This window comes from Camelus dromedarius, chromosome 6 (assembly GCF_036321535.1).
Source record: "Camelus dromedarius isolate mCamDro1 chromosome 6, mCamDro1.pat, whole genome shotgun sequence".
Classification (NCBI taxonomy): domain Eukaryota; kingdom Metazoa; phylum Chordata; class Mammalia; order Artiodactyla; family Camelidae; genus Camelus; species Camelus dromedarius.
In genome coordinates this window covers 50,987,350-51,002,755 of record NC_087441.1, presented here as the reverse complement: position 1 = coordinate 51,002,755, position 15,406 = coordinate 50,987,350, and the positions used below count along the sequence as shown (strand labels likewise).

At 31.3% G+C, this 15,406-nt stretch overlaps 1 protein-coding gene across 3 annotated transcripts in view; it reads right to left on the bottom strand.

Annotated features, from left to right (window-relative positions):
- Positions 1 to 15,406, bottom strand: part of ASCC3 (activating signal cointegrator 1 complex subunit 3) — a 302,695-nt gene that overhangs the window by 249,477 nt on the left and 37,812 nt on the right. The gene's annotated exons all lie outside the window — the stretch shown is intronic.

Below are 15,406 nucleotides of genomic sequence, written 5' to 3'. Positions count from 1 at the left end.
ACAGCCAAATATGCCTGGTGGTTACCATGTTAGAATATTTCAATCTTCACAAAAAGACAGCACTGGTTTAGAAGATATTTTGATTCTACTGTAAAATGCTCTCTTGAGATCTAGATAGAATATGTTTATATAGCATAATCTATCTAGTTGCATTATACAAACTACTAAGTTAGATATTTTTTAAAGCATGTCATAGATTTACATTAGTTTATTTATTTTTTATTTCATTAAATTCTGCTCTTTACATAAGTTAGCACATCCATAAAAACACACAAAGAAGTCCTATACAGAGATACGCTGAAAGATTATACTAAATTGCACATTTCTCATTTTTATTTGTTACCTTTTCCAACTTTCCTATCATATTAAAAGTATTTTATTTAATCAAAAAAATTTATTTTATTTTTAATACAAGACAGATTCTAATTTATCTTTTTTTTTTAACTTTTTGTCTTCTAAGGACACAAAGCATCACTAAATTATAAATAAAAATAGGTTTTCACACATTAACCAGATTTGGAATGAACACCAGAAATTATATACACCAAAAAATTCCCTATCATGTAGATAAATCAGCTGATAACTAATAGTTAAAGGACCAATGATCAGACAATTTAAACTTTTCCTCTATCAAATCTTATTTTTCAAATTAAAAACTTTTTTTTAATCAAACATGATTTAACCAAATGGGAATCATGCTAACCTAAGAAAATCTTATCACTGAAAAGACTATTTCAGTAACAGTAATATTAATAATTATTATTAGTTCATAAGAGCAATAAAGTATTTTAACAATTCAATCATTTGAGTTAATAAGCCAATTCCTTGTCCTAATATCTAATTGGGACTAGTTAAGAGGGATGAAGATAAAATAAGTACAGAATGTCCATTATTTTCTTTCCAAGTAGAAGAGCCATGGATGGCATTTTTGAACTAAGCTAGTTAGGAAAAGCAATAGCTTGTAAACAAATTTAAAATTTGCTTGAGCATGTAAGTGGCCACATTTACAAAATGGAGCAAGCGAGTGAAGTATTACTTTTCAAGTAAGCTTATTTCTTTGTATATCAAAAGAAAATGAGCATTTTTCACACAAAGCAATACCTGTAACTTCTGAAATACACACCTAATATTTGAATGAGAATTATTTATTATATTTCATCGTAGATTGATAATATGCAAGCAATAATGTTTAGTCTCTTTCCTTATTGGCACAGACAATAAAAATCACAGAATTTATCAGGGGACCTTTCTATCTGGGAGATCTGCAAGGCACTAAACTCTCTATACAGAAATTGAATCCCTAAAAATACTATACTACACATCACTTTTTTCTGGGTATCAGTGAATATATAAAATGTATAAGTAATGAAGTTATGAGAATCAGGTACTCATATAAAACTAGAGACAGGGTTAAATGTACCAAAATACACAAAATATGTGTAAGGCTCAACAACAGTATAAGTAACAAGTTTCTGGTCTGAGGTCTTTCTAAAGAATTTTTCTTTTTGTCTTTTTTTTTTTTTTTTTTACTTTCTTTTCTTTTTTTTTTTTAACTTTCTTTTCTTTTCTCTTTTTTACTTTCTTTCTATCTTTTCTGTTCAGTCTTTTTGGGGGGGGTCCTTTTCTTAAATCAAAATACTTAAAAGGGCTATAGTTAATTTATTCTTATTAACACAATTATCATGATTAATTTTCCATTACCTTGAGCAAATTTAAGAAATCAATTTTAACCCTAAGGAGAAAGAATAGTCAAATAAAATGTTTATTGGTCACTGACTGTGCGAGTCCAATTGGCATGTACATTCTATATACTGAATTTATTTATTCTACTAACTTTCAAGTTTTAGAATGTTTATAAACAGCAAAACCCTTAAAAAGTTTGCCATAATAAAAAATACAATGATCCTACAAGAATGATCAGTTATTTCTCTAAAAAAAAAAACTAAACTAAAATACATTTTACTTTTAAATTTCTTCTTAAAACTATCTTGAAAAGATCCATTCCCTTTTATGCTTAAGATATGAAGGAGATCATTTTCTGAAAACAAGTATCAGATGAAATTAAGATGAAAAAGAAGATATGGCACAAAATTCATGCTTGAATCCACCTCCTCTGGTAAAACAAAAAGAGAAAAACCTAAAAGACACATCAAACTTAAAAACAAGAAAAATATCTCCCTGGATGAGAAACAGAGAAGGGGGAAAAAAAAAGGTAAAACACCGAGTGGGGCTAAAGAGACAAGCTGGGCTCCAGTTCTGGACAGCAAGGCTACAAATCTGGCTCCTGTGGGATAACGGGATAACCTAGATGAAAAATGTTCCAAATAATGTGAGATGTAGAGCTAGGCTTAGCTGAAGCCAGTGTGTACATGGGGCTCCGCTGATCATGAGAAGAGGCTGAAAAGAACTCCTACCAAAATGATACCTGGGGCCACAACTACTATAGGAATCTAAGACGGGAGGGGGAGAAATGTAAAGGAGAGAAGCTACAAATCAGTATCAGCGTAAGAATTAAAATTCCCAAACATACGAAGAAACGTTAACTAAAAATGATAATCAATTTAACATCAACATGAAACTTAAGTTCATTCCAGTAGAATGTAATGTGGAACAATGTAAACACTTTCAATCATGTACTACAATGAAGTTCAAAGAGATCAAGAAGGCAGTTGCTTAAAGTAAAAGAATTTATGAAACAAAAGAGGGTATATTAGAATGTTCTATCTTTTCTGCTCAATTTTTCTGTAATCTTAAAGCTGCTCTTTAAAAAGTGCACTGATTTTTTAAAAAATATGATAAATGATTCCAGAAAAAAATAATTTTAAAGTTATATCAATCAAGGTGATTATTCTCTTACTGCTGATAAATATTTGTAAAGTTAAAGAATTACATACACTTGTGGTTTAAACAAAAACTACCTAGTAAAATGCCTTACATATAAAAGATGTTTAACAAATCTTTGTGAAGGAAATGAGTAAGTAATGAAAAGAGGGAATTAACAATCAATATGTGTAGGGTCATTTTCTAACAGTATTAGTTATCAGGTCATAAAACTGAATTCTCATTGGGATCTATTTTATTGTTCGGATACAATAAATGGGGCTTGAGGTCACTCTATACTTTGAGTATTTCAAATGTTATCATGATTATTATTGATAGCATAAGAAAACAAGTAGTTGTAAACAGATTAAAAATTTAAAGAAGAAGCCCGTTTTCACTGTGAAACAAATACATTTGTTATAACTGGGTATAACTACAAGGATATCATGCTTGTCCCAATGTCTTACTTATCTGAAGATCGGAAGACTGCCAGATGTCTTATTATTTAAAACTAACACCTGCTACAGGAAAAAAAGCTGAAACGTATGTGGAAAAAAAATAAAGGGAAGAGCAACAAAACCAAAAGCTGGTTCTCTGAAAACAAACACTTCTCTATCAAAAATGAGAAAGTAGAGAAAAAACAGACAGGGGCAACATAACTAAAAACTACCATAAAAAATTTTTTTTTGTTTTTTAAGAAGACATGTATTACTTTAGAGCGAAAAGCTTGAATACTCAGATGAAATGGCTAATTTCACAGAAAAATGTAACTGTCAAACTTAATTTAAGAAGAAATGGAACATCTGAATAAACCAACAACTACTGGAATACCTGAACTGGCAACTATTGTCTGCCCTCCAAAAAGACACCAGGCCAGGCAGTTTTAGAAGCGTACTAGCATCAAACTTTCATAAAGGAGATAATCGCTTTCCTATAGAAACCTTTTAAAAAACAGAAAAAGAAAGGTCCAGAAGTTATAATATTTTATGAAGTCAGAATAACCTTAGGTGTTAAAACTGAGTAATTCACAAATTCTCTACTCAGGCTAGGATTCTAGGCATAATAGGAGGATCAAAACCCCCTGAGATGCACCAGTGCCTATCCAATAAAGTCCCAAGAAAAAGAGAGTGTGTTCTGATTCTCATAAATGAAATTAAAACAAATCCATGTATTTCCCTTTTTAATTTTACCAAGATATGCATTTTAAAACTTGGAGTTGCATCTTCACCTCTACTGTAATAAACAGCATACATTATGTATTACATTAAGCACAGTATCCAAAGAAAAACTATATTCAATTCAGGGAATGTCTTTCTTTGAGATAATGAGTAATTTGAGATTTGCATGTGAAATGAAAAAGATGTGCATACTGAAAACGAAGAATAACCAAGTATGATAAAAGAAAATGTTAACTGAGTAACTCTGAAAAAAGTTTTGAATTAACAGTCCATGTGGAACTGAGTATCTGAATAATTACACAAAGTAGGTATGTTATCCTAAATTGTAAATTATTCTTAGTTTGATTTGTGATATAAAAAAATTATTAAATATTCATACATTCCAAAAGTCTTAACAAAAGAAAATAACCATGGAAATTAGGACAACATTTATTCAGTATTTATTTTTCTCTCTAGAAAAATGTGCTATGCAAATTGTTGCTGCATTGCAGAGAATTAGATAAATTATATTTTCATAATAACTAATGCTCATTATTTACAGGTACTTAATCTAACACAACACTTTAACGAAGCTAAAATCAAGGTCACTTATGACTTAATAAAAACTACTTGGAATGTGAACACTATTTATTCCTGACATACTATAATTAATTAAATGTATAGTAAGTAAAGTTAAAGTTAGGTACCATTGTATATTAAAAAGCTTACTTTACATTTTCATGCACTTGGCAAATTGATAGCTTCCTTGATCCTTAAAAAGAAAATATGCTGATTTTAATTGCCGTAGAGAAAAGAAATTTACAGCCATCATATGTATGTATGTGTGTGTATATGTGCACATGTACATACAAAACTGAAGAAATTAATGGATTAAATTTTAAATATTTAAATAAACATTTACAGCAATTTCTAAATCTAATAAAGTTATTTATGTTTACTGACAACTAAAACATTATCCAAAAATGTTTTTACTCATCTCAAACACTACTGAAACACAGAAACTTATTCTTTATTCTACTAATAAAATGTATTTATCTTATTTTTCAATATTGATACATTGATATCTCTCTCTATATAAAATCCATATGCTCTTCCAAATTAGTCATAACAACACTCATTAGAGCAAACACAATTTTCTTGCCCATTCTACTTTTAAATACATGTATGAAAGTTCCAAGAGAAGGCAGCTTAAGAAAGCAAGATAATGGGAATGGGTCGATTAAACTTTCTTAGATTTCCCGTTTTGTTTCCCAAACCTACTTGACACATAGTAAAGAACGAATGAATGAATGAATGAAGTGAGCAAACAGTGCCAAAAACATTCATAAGATGCAATGCATGAAATATGGCAAAATGTCTTACTCCTTGAACAATCATTGTAAGTTTAAATTAACATGTTAATATCTTTTCTTTCAAATCTGTAACAAGATGATATATAACCCCAAGAACTCTTGGGGTTGAAAGGTGTCTTAAAAGTCCCCAAAATCCAAGCCTATACAAATTCCAACAAAGTGATCATTCACCATATCTGACTATATCTCCAATAAAAGGTCTCATTATTTGCCAAAAACGCTAATTATATTTAAAGACAGAAAATTAAAAAGGTATACGTGAGCTGAGATCTGTCTTCATGTACTTTCAGCCCCAAGGTCCCAGTTATAACTCTTTGGCCATCATCCCTCTTCAACATACAGAGCTCAAACATTCTGCCCATCCTTTTATCCCATAATAGCTTTTTCTTGAAAAGAATCACCAAGTGTTCATCATAAAATATTATTTCCAGTTCCTTTCACTGACCTGATCACTCTCCTCTCTATGCCTTCTGCAGGGGATTTAACTCCCTTAAAGTGTAGGGCCAGGTGTAGCCTGTAGAGCCCAAAAATGAAATGAATTATCACTACCCATGTATGAGACCATACTCCTTTAATAAAAATTGTATCGTTTGCTAGGTACATAACACTACTTACAATAGCCAATACATATGGAATATTTACTTTCTGCTAGGCATTAATCTACATGCCTCAAGTGCTTTTATCTTATATCATGTATCTTCACAGTCCCAATCTATATGGTAAGTCTATCACTTTCTCCACATAACAATTAAGAAAACTGCCGCTTAAAGAAGTGACTTGGCCAGGTCAGTTCATAAGCAGGAGATCTAGGACTCATGTATGTGTCTAACCTAAAGTCCATGATCTTAACCTATTTGAATTTGCACTTCCCATGGCTGACTCACACTGAATTTAGTTTTTTCTAATGCTACTGCTAAACTAGATCTTCCTCTCAAAAATGAAGTGTTTCTGGTTACAAGTATATGAACTTATATTTATCTATTTTATCATGTCATATTCAGCCCATCACTCTAACAATCTAAGCCATAAAGAAGGGAATAAAAGCAACATTCCACCAAGATAAAGAAAAAAATACAGCTAGTGCTTTCCCAATACAGACTATAAAACTTAAGAGACCTGTTATAGCAGGTGAAACACTTCAACTATCTTGTCCTTTCTTAAATTTTACATTCAGCTAGAAGTAAAACAAATGGTTCTTGAGTTTTCCTCATAAAAATTTCATCTCTTATAAAGTAAAAATAGGAATGAATAACTTAAAATGGCAGACAATGTAAAAGTACCAAGAATCTGGGGAGAAAATGGCTATATCAGTTTAGAGTATGCAATATGGACATACTCAGATATGTGCCTATAAATTAAATACAGAGAAATGATACATCTGATTCAGATAACATTCTACCTAAAACTAGTGAGACTAAAAAGTAAAAAGATCAAAAAACATGGAAAGTTCAATCATGTCTTGGGGATTGCCTTTCTGAGAATACCAAAAGAAGATTTATAAATGAAAAGATGAATAGATTTCCTATTTGAACACTTAAAACATCTGCAAAAATATTTTCATCTCATTATAAATTCTTAATTAAAAAAAGTAACTCAACTTCAAATGAAAAATTAGCAATTCTCACAAGAATTCAGTAAGTGGCCTACAGATATATGGAAAAAGTCTTTAACTTCAATAGTCATAAAAAAAATGTAACTGAGGGTTAAAACAGTGAGATACCATTTTGCCCCTACTAAACAGGCAAGTTTTTTTTTTTTAATGTATAATAAACAGGATTGGCAAGAACGTAAATACAGGGATACTCTTACACACTACAGGTAAAAATGTACACTGGTAGATTCCTTCAAGAAAGAATTTTGTCAGTATTTATGGATGTAAAACTTTCACTAGTAGGCATATATTCAAGGGGAAAATACGTATGAATAAATGTACAGCATAAGTCTTTATTTCAATGTGTATAATAGGGAAAAGCTAGATTTAACTTACATCATCAATAGCAGAGTATTAATTTAACACTAGAATATGATGAAAAATATATACTCTGCAGCCATTAAAATTATTATACAATAATTGAGTTACTATGTTGAATACCTAAAACTAACATTACATTGCAAATTAATTATACTTCAATTTCTAAAATTATACAATGTATTGTATATCTTATTGTCATAAAAATACACACAGAAGTGTTAAGTAATAAAAAAAAGCATTACATATACTATATGACCCATCTTTTAAAGTGCTCAAATATTTTTGAAATATATACTCCAAAATACTTGCAGTGGCCATGACTAGATGGTAGTGAGAGTACAGATGGCTCTTTCCTACATGTCGTGTATAAGTGTGGTCTAAAATTTCTACAATGACATGTTTTTCAAAACTAGCAAAATAAATCTGTGTTTTAAAAAAGGTAAAATTAAGAAATGAAATGGCATAAAAAACTAAAATTTCCACCACAATCCTGAAAAAATTAGAGAAAAAAACTAGATTCTAATAAAACACTATAGCTATGCAATAAGCCATAAACTGAACAAATTAGAGGTACACGAGAGGAAATATGGTGGCAAAAACCACAATAAAAACAAGTGTATTTACACATGTATGTTTTTAAAATCCATAAGAAGTGTCTAGTAGGTTAAATCTCTAACAACAACAACAACAAAAAAAAAAATCCAGGCACATAAAAATGAGAGAAATAACAAAAAGAATTCTCTTATCAATGTTTGAAGCAAGGAAATAAAACCTGGACACGTTCCTCCTCAGGGAAGTCAGAGAAGCAAGTCCATCCTCACTTTGCATGCATCTTCTCCTACAGACACTATTAGCTTGAAAGAGCAGAACAAATACCACAAATATCGAATGCTACCTGTGGTAATGGAGAAATTAGTAAGGAATCACCTAGCTTCTTCAAACAAACAAGTTCAGGTATTCAGACCTTGATGAATCATATCCCAAGATTCAAGAACTTACAGATTTGATGTAAGAGTCACTGCCATCTTTGAGAAATACTGAAGGAAAATAGAAGCTCCAGATGAAAGCAAAATCCCCCAATTTGAAAAAAGGATAAAAATGATGTGTTGTGAAAATTATTTAACTATAAGCTTAATATCAACACATGTAAATGGAATGAACAAAGAACAGGCTTCATAAGTAAAGGCATGGCAGAATAGTCTTAATTCTTATTCCTGAAATTATTTAGTTAGTTGTTCTTAGATTGGAAAAGCAACTGAAAGTCTGATACCTTTGAAGACAAGATGATGAAAGCATTCTATGTGTCAATACTGTTAGATCTACGGAGCACTGAACAACTGCATCCAAATTGTTCAGATAATAAATTAATGTCAACATAGAGGAAAACTGAAGGAATTTTACCCTTAAAAAAAAAAAAAAAGACTAAGGAGGAGAAAATAAAACTGCCATCACACAGTCTAAAACATAGTCATTTAAAAGAGTAGACATCTATAACTTTGCTGCCCCACGTACAGATACAAGACTAAATGGTAGATGTAAATGGAGTAGTTAGCAGTTCAGCACAAGTAATTACAAGAGGACTATTCAAGAAAGGAATAAGATGTCTCTTGGAAAAACTCTTCACTAGAATAAATAGACCATATTATATGGGCACCATTTGGATATACTGGGTGGAAAAATTCTATGATTCTAAATATTCTCTAAGTCTCAAAGTATAATTATATCCAAGGCAGATCTCCAGTCAGACTTGGGGTAGGGGAAGGACTCTTCTGATAATTTGATGTAAAGACTACAGACAAAGCAACACATATTCAGTCCTCACAGCTGAAGGGACACTATTTGAATTCTCACCTGGTTGAATTTGGTGTCCTTATAGTTCAGCAGTGCTAAGACTACTAAAAAGAATGTACAACACCTAATAGATGGAAAACCTTTTCATAAAGCATTAATGTTAATCATTCAGCTCAATAATATTTTAAATTCCCTACTCTGGGTACCTAAAACAACACTGTAGACTCCTTGCCAATGTAGTATACATATTAAATCAGTGGTTTTCAAAATGTGATCTGGAATCTCCAAGATCCTTTCTGGAGGTCCAGAAAGCATTACAATTTTTTGTTTTAATATCTAATACAATAAATATCAAAAGAACATACTGGTAAACAACATAAAGAAAAGCTCTGTGAGGTCCTCAGTAATTAAGAGTGTAAAGGAGTTTTGAAAACAGAAAGTTTGAGAACCACTGTATTAAACCATGCTAATTACTCTACATCAAAATTTCAAAGGATGCTGGAATCGTTTATCATGCAAAATATGAAAACGAATATATGTATGTATATGTATGATTGGGACATTGTGCTGTACACCAGAGACTGACACATTGTAATTGATGGTACTTCAATAAAAAAGAAAGGAAAAAAAAATCAATTATGCAAATAAGTCCTAAAAAATATAGTCTTCCCTCAGTAGATAGTCTAACCAAGCAAGTTCTACTTTTTAGGATCAGGCACCTATCCGGAACAGAGTTGGGTTCAGAAACGAACTTGCATGAGTCAAGTAACACCATCTGCATAGAGTTAAGAGATAACGCTAACAACAAATACCAAAACACACTTGCCATAAAGAACGAACACCATGTGAACAAAAGCAAACTTTGATATCAATACAACTCAAATTCACTTTTACTAAGAACTCTTTACCGAATTGCTCTATCAATATTTATATCAATATTAATAACTCTGCAAAAGTAGCCTTTAATAGTGAAATACCAAGAAATATGTATTCTCCATCTCCAACATACCTCCAATATTCTCAAGTGTTTTTCTATTAACACCTTTTTTATTTTACCAATTATTGTTAAAATCAGAACTCACTTCAAAAACTGAATTCAAAAAATTTTCTTTAGAATATTGAGACTTCAAAAAGCAAAACAGAACAAAAAAGTAGTAAAAATAATTCTCTGAATTAAGACCTAGCCTTTAAGAATCATTTTATTAATCACTTGAAACATCTATATGTAATAAGGCATAGATAAAAAATTATTTACTGATGTATAAGATATACTCTCTAATAAAACTTTGGTATGTGCGAATATATGCTCTTCATTCAAGTGGAAGGCAAGAAACTAACATTCAAGAACCTATAGTTTGTGAAACATTGTGCTAGGTACTTTGTATATATTACCTTACAAATCCTTACAGCAACATTGTGAAACAAATATTTCACAAATTAGGGACTGAGGTTCCTAAGGGCTTAGTAATTTGTCCACAGTCAACAACAGGTAAACAGACAGAATTTCCTTCAAAGAGCCTTGTCCGTTAGTATCCCTCTCTCTCTTCAAAGAATTCAATGACATACTGGATAGGAACAGTGGGCCATACTGGATAGGAACAGTGGGCCTATTCTGAGAAAAAAGCCCCGGAATTTCTACTAATGTCTTGCTTTGTGATTTTAGGAAACAAACTGGGTCTCGGGTTCTTTTCCTTCCTTTTTTTCATCCTTATACAGAAGATAACCATCCCTAATTCACAGGCCTGTGAAGACATTGGTTGCGTCAAGGAAGACAGCCCGGTCCATGTACACATAACAAACACACAAAACATGGTAATTTTGCTATTACTAATACAAGTACTTTCTAGGGGAAAAGTTTCTGTTGAAAGTTCTGTAACTATATGATCCCAGCAGGACTAAACTTATTGCTAAAATTCTGGTTACAGAACAGCAGCAGCAGGAAGATGTCTGTATCAATGATGAATGAGTCCTGATTAAGAAAATAACCTGGAATGTTCAAATTTTATTTGCTTCTGGTGTTGAAATGTACTAACTTTAATAAATATTTTTTAAAGTAAATAAATCTCAAGAGCATAAAGACTTAAAGACTCTAGCCCAATCAAATTCTCAGGCTTGATCATAATGACTATAGCCTTAATAGACAAATTACTAGGAGTCAGAGTTTAAAAGGAAAAAAGCCCTTAGGAGACAGTAACTTAGAGGTGGCAAAGTAGGGAAGAAAAAGATGGTACTGGGAAACCTAAGAAGTGGGCTGTTTTGCTAGTTCAACACCCACAAAACCACAGAATTACTTTAAATGTAACTAATCTCCTGCAAAAATCTTAAAACTCACCTTTAACAGGTCTCAAGGTTTCATCCTTTCTCTTATTTCAGCCAATTCTATATCTGGAACTCTCTATAAAGGACAGACACTATTTCTAAAGAAACTGTAAATCAGAGTAAACGCCAAAGTTTCATCAAATTATTTTAAATGCTTGATGTTTCAAAGAAATAAATACAGGAAAATGTACAGATCTACTTCTTGGCAAAGAAAGTACACACAAGAGTCAGGATGTCTGAACTTCAATCCTAAATTCACTTTTATTCTACAACCTTGGGCAAATTTCCCAACATCTTTGTAAAATACCTATCTTCAGTAAGCAATAATCCATGAGGTCAACAAAAGTTTTCCTTAAAGTACCAGCAAAACAGAGGTACCAAAACTGAGGAAAAACTTTTTTAAAGAAGCTGATGTTTGAAAAAGACATCAACTTAACCACAGTGGTAAAATGAAATTTTATTAGACTCTTATATTTGCTTTAGTATGTTTTTTTTTTTTTTAAATCACTAGGGGAGGGGAGGAGAAATGCCTCAGAGTATAACCTTTTCAGCACTTAGGGTCTCTAACAGTTTTTAATCCAGCATTATCTACCTCAAAGCATGACTGTGGAGGATTACATGAAGTGATGCACATAAAGTACTTAATATAATGCCTTACTGAATACAGTAGGCACTCAAATGTAGCCATTATTATTATTACTATTGTCATCAGAATTCTGTCACTCCACGTTTCAAACTAAAACTTCTGTTACACCATGTTTGTGGTGTCATCATACACATACACTTATTATTCACATGCTTCCAACACTAGTTCAACAATAACATAAGGTCTTTGGAAAAAAAGACTTTAAATAGCCAGCCCTTAAGAACAGCTTTACCATCAGACATTAAGTCAATAAAGTAAATTCAGACATGGGAAGTCACAAGATGAGGAACAAAAATATCTTCAGCATAGACACAGTTTTTCATATATTTCTCTTAAGTTATATGTAATAAATAGTAAGTTTTTATGATTCCGCTAAATTTCTGGAGGAATAGCACAAAGCATGGTTATCCAATATTTACTATTCCATAGTCAACTAAACTTTAAAAAAATGGAAATTATGCTATGACATAAATTGATTACTCTTTTAATTATACTCTTCCATGGCTTAAGAAGGAATTTAAAAGTAAATAGACAGTACAGCATACCCTAAAGTGACAGTAACAATGAATGACTGTATTGTAAAAATATTTTTATACTGAAGCATTACTTCAAAATTATAAGGAACATTTCCTTATCAATACAATATAATTGCAAAGAAAGGGATCTAATAAATAATGAACAGTCTATCTTGTAAAAAAAATTATCATAATGATTGTTTGTTTTCATTCATAGATTTAAAAAAAAAAACACTGATGGATGAATCATTTAAAACTCTACTTCTCAAGCCACTGGGAGAATGTGAAATATGCACCTACATGTTAAACTGTCCATTAAATCCTGGATGAAAAATCACTGAACCAGACCATACAGGAGGTATCTACAGGTTTTAGAGTGGCTTATAATATACCTTAAGAAGGTGTACAAGACCTTATCTTATTTGGCCCTTACCTATTTTCCCACCTTTGTCTCTCATCACACACCCTTTGCATCCCTCAGTGCAGAGATTGCACCTTTCTAAACACACCATGTTCTTTTTCACATTTAAAATATGTTCCCTACTGTTTTCTGGTCCTCTGGAAGAAGTTAAATCTAGCCATATTGCAAGACTTGGCTGTAGCTTAAAGTCCTCTAGGAATACTTTTTCTACCATACTAACCCCTCTAAAGAATCTATGACCTAAATGTGATCAACAGATGAATGGATAAAGAAAACGTGGTGTGTATGTATGTGTATATAAACACACACACACACACACACAGAGGAATATTTCTCAGCCACAAAAAAGAATGAAATAATGCCATTTGCAACAATATGGATGGACCTAGAGATTTTCATAAACTGAAGTAATCAAAGACAAACATCATATGATGTCATTTATATGTGGAATCTAAAAATTACAGATTTCATTTACAAACCAAAAATAGACTTATGAACATAGAAAACAAACTATGGTTACGGGGGGGTGGGGAGAAACAGATTAGAAGTTTTGGATTAACAGATACATATTACTATATATAAAATAGATAAACAAGAACCTACTGTATACTAGAGGGAACTATGGTCAATCTCTCATAATGAGCTATAATGGAAAAGAATCTCTAAAAAATGGAAAAGAATCTTTAAAAAAATACATGTATGTATGTACACATATAACTGAATTGCTTTGCTGTACACTTGAAACTAACATTGTAAATAGACTACGCTTCAATAAAAAATAAGAAAAAAAAAGAATCTATAATTGGATCTTTTACACCCTCATTTTCTTTGTATACAGTATCATAATATCTATGGTTTTGGGGAACACTTATTGACATGTCTATTCCTACTAAATAATAAATTCCCTGAGAGAGAATCTGCTATCTTATTCATCCTTTCATGTTCAGCAACTAGCACTCTACCATGTGCTACAATGTATGAAGAATACATAGATGTATGAATTCAGTTTGACCTTGTAATGAGGTAGATTATGAAAAAAATCTTGAGAATTAGAAAACGTTCCCCTTCCAACAGTCAGATTCAGTTACTCAAAAATTGTGGTGAAGAACTATGAAATACAAACTTTGCTCTAGATATTCTGAGGTTTAAAAAGAATAGTTTTATGGCTCACTCAGAAAAATAAAGTTTCCATTAGTTTGATGTTTATAAATTTCAGTTTACTATAATCATAATAGCAAAATTGCTATGTATTATAAGCAAATACCAGTAGAATTTTCTTTATAAATCACAATTTTTATAACAATAATACTATCTTCAGAATGTCAGAGAAATTCATATATAAATGTGGACCATACCTGATATAAATTAAACCAAGTGTAAGACATTCAAGGTAAATGAGACTGATTAAAGAATCAACAGCATGATTACTTATTTTGAAACTAAAGGTAATGAGCATAATATCCAACAATAGTATGGGTTTAGTCCTCCAATACCTGTTTAGCTAATTCCCTAATTTTCCATTGGGGGGGACTCGATTTTTCCCCCCTACATTCCTGATACTTCATATGATTTTAAAATCTTTAATTCCAATAATAATAAGAAAAATAATCACAACTACCATGTAATAAGTACTTATCAAATGCTCCTTATCATTTTACATATTGATATCTCATTGAAGGCTTACAACAATTCTATAATCTATGTATTCCTGTTCTCTTGAGAGAACCCAATAAGAAAATAGCCTCTAGGGGATTCAATTACCTAAAATCTCACTACCAATAAGTGGGAAAGGAAGGACTTCTGATTTCATAGCCTCTGCCCTTTCTACAACAATATGCCATCTCTCTTAATCCTTCATCAAATATGCTGCTCATCCATTATTAAAATTGGGTTGGCATTATTTTAAATTTATAACAGAAAAGGAATATAATGCCGGTACTGAGAGCAAAACTGAACTCTTCAAGATAAACTTTTCATGTGACAGTAAGATTAAGTCATCATTTTGAATAACAACCAAATGAAGACACAAAAATGAATTAAAAAGTTTTCTCTGTGTGATATAAGAAACTTACAAAAGCACAGTCCTTTATTAAACAAGTAATATTAAGTAGCCCAGTTACTTCTAGATCAGTCTGTTTTTCAAAGCTTATTATTTCAATCGTAGAAACTAGTCAAAAATACTTTTCTAAATCAGTAACTCAGTATATAGATAAAATTTCTAACTTTTTGAAGTTTATAATCTTTTCATCAAAGGTCTCAGAAATATAAAATGCTGTACAAATACTAACAGTTATTTCTAGATTAACCACATAATTTATCAAACTACAGGTTTTCACTTTTTGAAGAAGGGACACTACTGCTTATTACAATGTAACAACAGATTTAACCAGAA